The 11007-nt window shown below is 33.0% G+C and overlaps 1 long non-coding RNA gene across 1 annotated transcript in view; it reads left to right on the top strand.

The window, feature by feature from the left end:
* Positions 1 to 11007, top strand: part of LOC127728496 (uncharacterized) — a 90690-nt gene that overhangs the window by 27902 nt on the left and 51781 nt on the right. Inside the window, exon 2 of the long non-coding RNA XR_007994144.1 lies at positions 9261 to 9330. This is a non-coding gene — a long non-coding RNA (uncharacterized LOC127728496). The remainder of the gene's footprint in view (positions 1 to 9260; positions 9331 to 11007) is intronic.

Here is an 11007-nt window from a genome sequence, read left to right as displayed (position 1 = left end):
TAACATGAATAAAACATGTTTATTGATGCATTTATAGGGAAACATCACCAATAAATAACTATTAGATTTTTGAAACTCCGAAGGACAAGGAATGACACTACAACTGACACAATTATCTAGTTTTTATATACAGAATAACAAACACAACTGTTTGTACAATTTGCCAAGAAAAAACTTTAACAAACATGATACGCCATTTGAACAACTTTAAAAAACTGACGAGACTGTAAAATAACCGAAAAAAAAACTCACTTCATCAGAAAGTAAGTCAGAAATTAAATAGTATTGAAATAGTATAATTCATTACCATTATAAAGTTACATCAGTGCAGAAGATTTAATCTAATCTTGATATTTCATTTTACAATAATTTTCTTTGCGTAAAAACAAACACACAGACGAAATAGCAAATGTATTATGTAGGTTATATTATACTATATGGTTTACTCCTTCTATGGTTTTACTAAGAATTCTTATATCATTCTGTATTTGCCTTTTATTAGGTCCGGGGACACAGTTATCAATAGAGTCCCTCGTGCGGACAGTGAATAACTTGCGCACATTTTTTTCCATATAACTTCCAAATTTATTTCTTTATATTTTATGCATACAATAGTAAGTAGGGGGTGAAATTACATGTATTAACAATTTGGAGTAACTTTGCAGCCCCGGTATTTCGACACCCCATAAGTCCGACACCCCATTGGTCCGCCACCCTATTAGTCCGACACCCCATTGGCCCAACACCCCAATAGTTCGACATCCCATCGTTCCGTTTTCAAATAGTCTGAAACCGAATAATTGAACAATAGTTGATATAAATAAGAAGATGTGGTATGAGTGCTAATGAGACAACTATCCATCCAAGCCACAATGTGTAAAAAGTAAACAATTATAGGTCAAAGTACGACCTTCAACACGGAGCCTTGGCTCACACTGAACAGCAAGCTATAAAGGGCCCCAAAAAGACTAGTGTAAAACAATTCGAACAGGAAAACTAACGGTCTAATCTATATGAAAAAGGAGAAACGAGAAACACTTATGAACCACACCAACAAACGAAAACCACTGAACAACAGGCTCCTGACTTAGAACAGGCGCATAAAAAAGCAGCGGGTGTAAACGTTTTAACAGGCGCCAACCTTCACCATAACCTGAAACAGTGGTATAACATTACAACATAAAAAGACTCACAATAAAATATAAAATGCCGTAACTCGATCAAAAAGACAATACACAAAAACAAGTAAATATACACTGAACGAATAAGTTTTTTCTATGACACAATATAAATAAAAAAGATGTTTCAATGTCAAAAAGACAACTTTAACCTAGGACAAAATGGCGTTAAATAAAGAAACGTACACTGGTAAATTCAAATATAATAATTTTGTTGTTAGGAGTACAGAAACATGTTTTACAAAATAATTTTTTTATTATAGTACGAGTACAGAAGTGAATTTTTTTTTCGTCATACTAAATACTTATCAAAGGTGGAACATATTAAAAATAGTAAGACGAGATATAAAACAAAATAAGTAAACATTGAATAACAGAAATGCATTACAAATTGTGTCAACAGGTCAAATTAACACGAAAGTACGATTTGAGAGTACTCGCAGTTACTGAAAGCTAGTTAAAAGCCAAAAACGATTAATAATAAAAAATCAAGCATATATCTTTTTTATATTAGAAAGCCTGGTAACGTGTTTATTTAATATTAAAACTGCGTTTGGAACCGAAAGCCTTATCTATAGACTGATCCAAGTTATCAAGGTAGGTTGGTAGACATGTATTTGTGAAAATATTGGGATATACTCGCCAATAAAACATATAGAATGATCGAGACGCGGACCTCGTTGTTTTGCGTGACTAAAATACGTGCACTATCAATCTTATCTGCAGTGAACATTTTGTCAAACTCGAATATAATTTGTAAAGTTTTGTCGAATTATGTTCATGCAGTTCCGTAACTGTGTATCTCTCCCAAAGCAAAGAACTAAGAAAGCTAAGGCTTTAATTCCTTCCAAATGGAGCTCTGTTCTCCGTAAGGAATCTGTTTTGACTATACGAGTTCACAACATCAGTTAATTAAACTGATTAAATAAATAATTTCATCATTTTCTAGACATCTAACAAACAGGGAGATCAGATGGTTATGGAGTTTTGTATGAATCCGTAGGTTGCTTTGCAATGAACCACTTCTGATCCTGGCGGACCAACCTCTATGTATTTTTCTATGGACTGTATATCGGAACATGTCAGTATCCCATATTTATGAAGCTAGTGCAGACAAGTTAATAAAAAAACTAACTGGAAATTTAAATGTTATGAAGCAAAGGTTAACTCTTTTGGAATTAAGGCACTTAAAAAAATTAAAGAAATTTAATTTCATGTGTCTATATACATTGCAAATAAATCAAGTAATTTAAGACCGGTTTCAAATTAAAAAAAAAACTTATATCAACTAAACGCTAATATGGATAATGACTCTTAATACGGGGCGCAGCTAGATACGACCGCAGAGGTCGAACCCTGATTACAGTTGGGGTAAGTATGGACACTACATTCAAGCTTGATACAGCTCTGAATTTGGTTTACTGTGATTAAATATTTTACACAGCATAGGTTTCTGTCACAGAATGAATGTGGTTAAAAAACTTAAATATAAAATTTGATTTTGGATTTTACCTATTATGGTCTAATATTTAGAATCTAAATACACGGTTATATTCAGCATATCAAAGAACCTCAAGAATTCATTTTTTTTTGGAATCAAACAAAGTTTAATTTAGGACCCTTTGAACCTCAACGTGGACCAATTTAAAAACGGGGTCAAAAATCCAAAATCTAAATACACGGTTAGATTCAACATATTAAATAACCCCAAGAATTACAGACTTAAACCCCTATCGAAATTGCTCAAGAAATAAGCAATTTATACAAAGTATTATAAAAGTATTGTTTTGGCCCCTTTTTCCCAAACAGCCATGGCTATAACCCCCAACATCATTCTCAACCTTCCTTTTGAGGTATGGAACCTTGTGGTTCAATTTCACAGAGATCCATACATTTATACACAAGTTATTGTCCTGAACGAGAAACGAGTTTTTGATCTCTTATTTTGCCCTTAATTCCTAAACAGTTACAGCATTAACCCCAAAAATCAATTCCAACCTTCCTGTTGTGGTATGAAACCTTGTGGTACAATTTCATAGAGATCCATACACTTATACTCATGTTATTGTCTGGAAACCAAATGTCTTCGGACGACGACAACGATGACAACGTGATAACATTATACGAACGCAAAAAAATTGCGGTCGTATAAAAATAAACTTAATTAACAGGACTGTTTTAAAAACATATATAAAAGGCAATATCAAGCATAGAATTTGTACATGGAATGTACCCAAAACAGCTTTGACACAGAAACAATCTTTTTGTCAAGAACTGATACACATTTTTTCTCGTACGCTGGTGAAAGTGCGTAGCATAGAGACATGATAATCTGGTCGTATAGGTTGCAAAGAAGGGTTCATGTTTTCCCACCTTTTTTGTAAAAAGATAAATAAAAGATTGGTACATGTAAAGTCTTGTCGTTATTAAAATTTGTTATTCCTGAGGCGTTCTTGCGTCCTAACTCTCATTGCATTCTTGTGTCAATATCAGAGAAGTGGTGAGGGGTTGTTAGAGTTATTTTCACGCAACATGTTTGCTTTTGCTGTGCAATCGATTGATATTTCGACCGGTAATTAATATTTTGTAGAGCGGAAAGAAAATACAACCGAATAGTTTTTAAAAAGGAAAAATAAAACACAAATGGGAATTACAATGTACAGATAAAGGATTTGTTGTTTTATGAATATACAATTACAAATTTAATCGCTGATGTTAAAAGTACTTTCCCATGGCTATTTTTACATGATTGTTTACTTTTTAATGTCCAATGACAAATGTTTCATGTATTTTTAATACAAGTTCATTCTGACAGCACATTTCAAAAGTTTCAGCCTCAATAAAGCCTTCATATATAGAACCAGTTATCACTGATTGAACAATTTTACAATCGATGTTTCAAGTAAATTTTTAACTCACTCATTTTCGATAATATTATCAATTAACAACTCAACAACTTTCAGTTTTGAAATTTTTCGATCTATAATTTCGTGTCCAGTGTAGATGAATAGAATTCATCATGTTTGAAAAAATCAATTTGCATGATTAAATGATACTTTGTCGGTAATGCCAGTTTTCGAGACTAAATTACGTGAACGTTGAGAGACTGCACAACCGATCGCGATGACTGTTCTTTACATTTTCTTTTTAGTGGAGTGTAGTTTCCCATAGAACACACCTTGTTTTAGTTAACCAAAACTTGAAAGGGTTCTCGATTGCTTTATGTGCATATAGTCACGGTATTTCTTAAAAACCAGATGGGCGATATTGTATTATCCGTTTCGGTTTCTTTGACATACTTATAAGATAGAATAGTTCAAATACCACTCAAACAACGATTCTATTACGGCAGTAATTTACCTTCCTTTGTCGGACTAGTGGGGTGTCGGACTAATACGGTGTCGGAATATCGGGGCGACCCATAAATACATGTAGGTAAAGTAGTGATCTGGTCCAGTTTGAAAAGGTAAAACAATAGTATGTCTAGATCTGAAGCCGTCAAACTGTATTATACACCCCTTTACATAAAATTATCCTTAACTTGAGTGACAGTCTATAGACTTTTCTATAGTTTTGATATTATTTGTCCCAATGGTAGTACACTACACTGTAAAGTCCCAAGTAGTACACTACACTTTAAAAATCTTTTAAATTTGCGTTTTCTGTCTTAAATAAATGCACTATTGTTTTCTCGGACCAGTGTTTGTTATATGTCTGTTTTGTTATACTTACTTCATTCTGTCGGACTGTTCAATGTAGTTTTAATAAGAATTCCTCGACTGCTTTATAAATTGTTTATATATTCCGTTATTGTAATCCTTATTCAATGTTATGCCTTTCGGTCTCAGTTGATTTTTTCAATACTCTTAATAAATCATGATTTTACGAAATGGCAAGAAAAAAAATACACCACTCCTTCAAGGATATTCACGTGCTCAAAATACCGCATTCCAAATGTAAATTCAACCGCCGTCAATCGAAATTCCCCTTCTAAATTTAGCACTTTTTACAATTGTGTCAAAGATGGCAAAGCTGCTGCAGCCAGATTATTAAATAAAAATGCACGTGGATATCCACAAATGCCTGAAAATGACTAACCTGCTCTAGATTATCTTCTTATAATACTGTAAATCTCTTGATTCTTATTTGAACAAATGTATGAATGTTGTGGATATTCGAATATCACATTTTGAAAATAATTCAGAAATAAATAAGAGATTACATAATACGCCTATTTCTAGAATAAGAAACAAACTTCAAGTACTTTCAAAGCGGTTTGTGTTTGCACCGGCCGACAAAGCAGCCAACAATGTGATGGTGATATGCCGTAAATACTACACGGACGTTCTTAAGAATGAGATTTTAAATTCTTCTACATTCATGTCCGTGCGCTCCGCAGAGAGTCATATAGTAAACAATCATATCATAACCATATCACAGCTTAATGCCTCTTCTGAACATTTGAAGGTCCCTACTGTGTATTGGTTACTTAAACTACACAAAAAACAAGTATAATATCGTTTCATCTCGGCCTCTAGTATGTGTTCTACAACTAATCGGACCAGTGACCATTTAACTATTTCCTTAACTACTATTAAAAAACTCATCATTAACTTTTGTAATAAAACATATGAAAATAGTGGAATTAACTATTTTTGGAGTGTAAAAAAATTCTTTGGATGTTTTAGATAAATTACGTGATTTTGATGGTCCTTTTGATTCTGTTGACAGTTTTGACTTTTCAACTCTTTACACTACACTTCCACACAATCTTATCAAACAAAAGTTTTCCTATTTAATTACATGGTCGTTTGGTAAATCTGAATGCACTTATATTTGCTGCGACTCATTTAAAGCCTTCTTCTCTAATGAGAAAGGTAAATGGAACTATTTTGTATGAATAGATTATTAATACACAATACGTTTTTGTGCAATGCCTGTACATATAATTTTAATTGGTAATTCCTGTCTATTATTGGTCCAATCAGTGTGGGGGTTTCCCAGTTACTGCTGCATGTGAAATCTCGTTTACTAATTGCTTTTTCGAGATCATACTAATTAACCAATCAAAATTAACATTGCATTTGAATTAACCAATCAGCGCTTAATTAACAGGGCTTTTGTTTAAGGCACAATCACATAATTATTCTGAAAGCAACGCTTGCTTTGAGCAGACATTCAAATATTTCTGGGAAATAATTTATTCCCACCCTCCGCTCCCTAGAGGATAGTTTTCACTTTATTGCTATGTCATTTCAGCCTTTTATTATAATATATTGTTAATAAGTAGAGTAGTAATGTTTTCAAAAGAACTCACAGTTATCATGTACTTTGTGTTAGGGAGTACCACAGATTTTCAACTTGATTTTGCTTTGTTTGTAATTATGTATATTGCTTTATTGATATGCCAAGAAAATATTAAACTGTGGTTCTTTGTCCCAAACCTGTGTTTGTTCAGTTTATACTTCTAACCAAGAACCGGTTAACATGTCTTGGGCCCCTTACTGATCTCTGATTAGTGTAAAACAGATGCTTTCATTTGCACTGTATCTTTCCAGCGTTTGGTTCGGACCCCGAAAGAGAAAGCACTTAAGTAATAGCAACATAGTCCCTAAATAGAATAAGGAGCATAATATAGGGAGGATTGGGGGGGGGGGGGGGGGGGGGGGACTAGTAATGTGGATTAATATGCTAGATATACTAACTGGAGGTGTGATGATATGATTGAAGCTGTTAATTTTCTCCTTGATAATATTTATGTACGTTTCGGCAATACAGTTTATCGACAGGTTGTAGGTACTCCTATGGGTACCAATTGCATCCCTTAAGTAGCAGATTTGTTCTTGTACTGTTATGAATCACAGTTTATGACCAAACTCAGTGAAGACCCGTCTAAATTGCATTTAATTGATAAATTCAACAACAATTACCGTTACCTTGATGACATATTTTCGTTAAATAATCAAGAATTTTCTAAATATACTGCCGAAATTTACCCAAAGGAACTTACTTTAAATAAATCAAATATAAACGGTAATAACTGTCCTTTCCTAGATTTGAATATTTCAGTTTTACACGGAAAACTCTACACTAAAATTTTCGACAAAAGGGACGATTTTTCTTTCCCTATTGTTAATTTTCCTTTTTTGGATGGTGATGTTCCTTTGGCACCATCTTACGGTGTTTATATATCACAACTCGTTCGCTATGCCCGTGTCTGTTGTGACGTTTTTGGATTTCAATGATTGTACTCTATGTATTACTGGTAAATTATTAAGTCAGGGATTTCGTTACCACAAGTTACTTAAAACCTTTACTAAATTCTTCTATAGATATAAATATTTGGTTTTGAAGTTTTGTTGTTCCTGTAGATAATTTATTTCAAACGGGATAGCACATCCTAATTTTTACGGAGATGTTCTTTACCGAGACCGGAAATTTAGATACGATCCGGGTAAATTTACCTTATCGCTCCTTTAAATTAACTTATTCTAAAAGGTTACCAATTCAAAACTGTAATTAGATCTTTGAATATTGTGTTTATTGGTATTAATATTTATTTTGTTATCAGTAAATTAAAATCAAACTAAATATTATTTTTATATACATATGCACATTCATGGCTCTAAATTCTGTCGATACCTGTATCTTGGCGATTGCACAAGGTCATGTTTTTCTCTGACTGTTAATGACGTCTTTACACTAAATCCACTGGGCGTTGGATGTGTACTGATTGATATTTTAGTCTTAGATGCATGAATTTTTTTATTAGTTGTTATTGGCTTTGAACTAGCTGTCAGTAACTGCGAATACTGACAGATCTGTACTTAGTGTCTTTTTGTTGTGGGGATGTATAAGTACCTCTGTATTTTTGTTAGATGTATTTCTATTTGTATCCATCTGACGAGTTAAGCCTTTTTCAACTGATTTTTATAGTTTGTTCTTATGTTGTACTGTTACACCACTGTCCCAGGTTAAGGGGAGGGTTGGAGCCTTCAAACTAGTTTAACCCAGCCACATTCTGTATGTGCCTGTCCAAAGTCAGGAGCCTGTAATTCAGTTGTTGTCGTTTGTTGCTGTTTATCATGTTTGTTTTTCGTTCATTATTTTGTACATAAATTATGCCGTTAGTTTTCTCGTTTTAATTGTTTTACATTTGTCATATCGGGGCCTTTTATGTTGACTATGCGGTATGGGTTTTGCCCATTGTTGAAGGCCGTACGGTGACCTATAATTGTTAATTTCTGTGTCATTTGGTCTCTTGTGGAGCGTTGTCTCATTGGCAATCATACCACATCTTCTTATTTTTATATATAAAACATATGATATCTGTGCGTACAACACGTGTAAACAAGAGTATTTGGTCCTGCATTTGTATACATGTATCATTTGTTATTTCCTAGAATTATTGAATTAAATGCAACAAACAGACATTTTATACGGAAAAACGGGTGTTTATTTTATCTATGATAGCAGTTTATCCTTTACACTGGACTTTTGATCGGGTTATCTACTTTATAGTACTTGAATTAAAACAATTGTCAGTCTGCTCCATATTGTAGTTATTGCCCTTTAATGACGATTTTTACCATTTTTTGCTCTTTGCATTTATTTCGAAAACTGTCATAGATAGATAAAAACGTGAATAGAAAATATGATCCGCAAGACAAGATCTACAAATAATTCAACATGGCCGGATTTGACTCCTAAATATGAGTTATTGCCCTAATTGATGATTTTTATAATTTTGTTGCGTTATTGACTAATATTTTGAAAACTATAATCAGAAGACAGAAACTTCGAAAAAGAAAAAAATGATCCGCAAGACAAAATCTACAAATAAGTCAAATTTCCGAAATCAATGGTCGTCTCTTAAGAAGAGACATTTCCCTTGAATGACAATTTTTACCAAAAGTTTGCGTTTTTTCTTGAAATCTATAATAAATGGATCGAAATTAAAATAGCAAAAATGATCAGAAGACAAAATCTCCACTTACGTCAACATGGCCCAAATTGTCAGTCAACTCTTTATAGGAGATATTGTCCTTTAATGATATTTTTCCCCATTTAATTTTTTTTTAGGGGAACTTTTGGTGGATAAAGTAAAACTGTAAACAGCAAACTTTATCAGCAAGACAAGATCTACAAATAGGTGAGTATAGCCTAAATTGTCAGTCGACTCCTTATAGGAGTTTTTGCCCTTAAATGACAATGTTTACCCAATTTTTGTATTTAGGGCAACAACTATAGTAGATAGAGAGAAACTGCAAACAGTAAAAATAATCAGCAAGGCATGATCAACAAAAAAAAAAGAGATTCAGTCATGAATCATTTTCTAGTCTACAATGTTGGAAAGTGGCCATATTTGAAGATGCACCTAGATCCAAGTATGGGATACAGGCTCTTTAGAATCCTAGTTTATTACTGGATATATGTTACCTTGTCTACGAGAGAATTAACGGAATATGATAAATTGACAGTGATTAATATGCTAAGGTACGATGCGAGATCGTATTGTGACGTGTATTTCAGGGTAGCATAACTAAGGGTCTGGATTGGATTTACAGAATAGAGCATAATGGTAAGAAAAATTAATAAATAGAGAAAAATGAGCAAAAACATAAAGAATAGAGAATAATGGGGTGCAAAAATGTAAAGAATAACTGTGGAAAATAAAAGAATTAGGTAATACAATACTTATTTCAGAAATGAACGATGTACAGAATAAAGAAATCATATAATTACAGATGAATTTAATAGTAAAATAATTTCATGAGAATTTTACAGAAAAAAACGTTATTTCTAAAGATAAGAAAAATGCCACAAAAATTGGTGAACACTAACATGAAAGACCCACCATCCAGTCAGTCAAAACTTTGTTGCAATTACTTCTTGGAAGGAACATCTGCAAACGCAGAATACAAAACTTGGATAAACTCAAAACCGAAAAAAACATACACTGGAAACTCTTTCTTTAACTGACACGCCTTTTTTTTTACACATATCAGTACAGATTTCCAAGCAATGGGATTATCAAAGTTGTCGTTCTTTGTACATTTTGTACTTATAATATGGAGAATTTTTACGCCAAGAAAAATGATAGCTTTGATCATATTATATATATATTTATTAAATAGAAGTATGTCAATATTTATCAAAGAAAAAGTGAACATTTTAGTACATCTAGTGTAAACGGTTCAGTGATTTCGTCTGTCTACTTCTTAACCCCTTTGATAAGATTTACCCCGCTATTTCAGCCTTTATAATGCAACTCCTATAATAGTGAATTAAATGAATTAATGAAATCTACTCAATTAGCGTCACTGATGAGTCTTTTGTAGACGAAACGCGCATTTGGCGTATATAATTTTAACCATGGTATCTATGATGAGGTTATTTTCAACCACTGGGTCGATGCCACTGCGGTTGAAGGTTTCCTCCCCGATGGTATCACCAGCCCAGTAATCTGCACTTCTGTGTTCATATGAATTATCATTGATATGTTCATAATTATAGATTAATAACATTAACGATACGAATTTTACTGCGCCAGATGCAACTGTTTACAAAACTTTGAGTTTTTCGAAATACGATGGAATTTCTACCCCAGGAAGAGAAAACCTTAGCTGTATTTGCCAAAACCTTTCGGAATTTTGGGTCCACAATCCCCTTCAACTCCGTACTTTATTTGGCCATTTTAACTTTTTTCATTGGAACCGAAAAAACAACAGTTCATTACATATGTTTTAGTTGTTTTATTCATTATTGGATACTCAGTTATGTATTTGAGCCCCATTCAACATTCCAACGTGTCTTTGTAATAAAAAAA

Source organism: Mytilus californianus, unplaced genomic scaffold (assembly GCF_021869535.1).
Source record: "Mytilus californianus isolate M0D057914Y unplaced genomic scaffold, xbMytCali1.0.p SCAF_2, whole genome shotgun sequence".
Taxonomy (NCBI): domain Eukaryota; kingdom Metazoa; phylum Mollusca; class Bivalvia; order Mytilida; family Mytilidae; genus Mytilus; species Mytilus californianus.
This window is presented reverse-complemented; position numbering and strand designations above follow the sequence as displayed.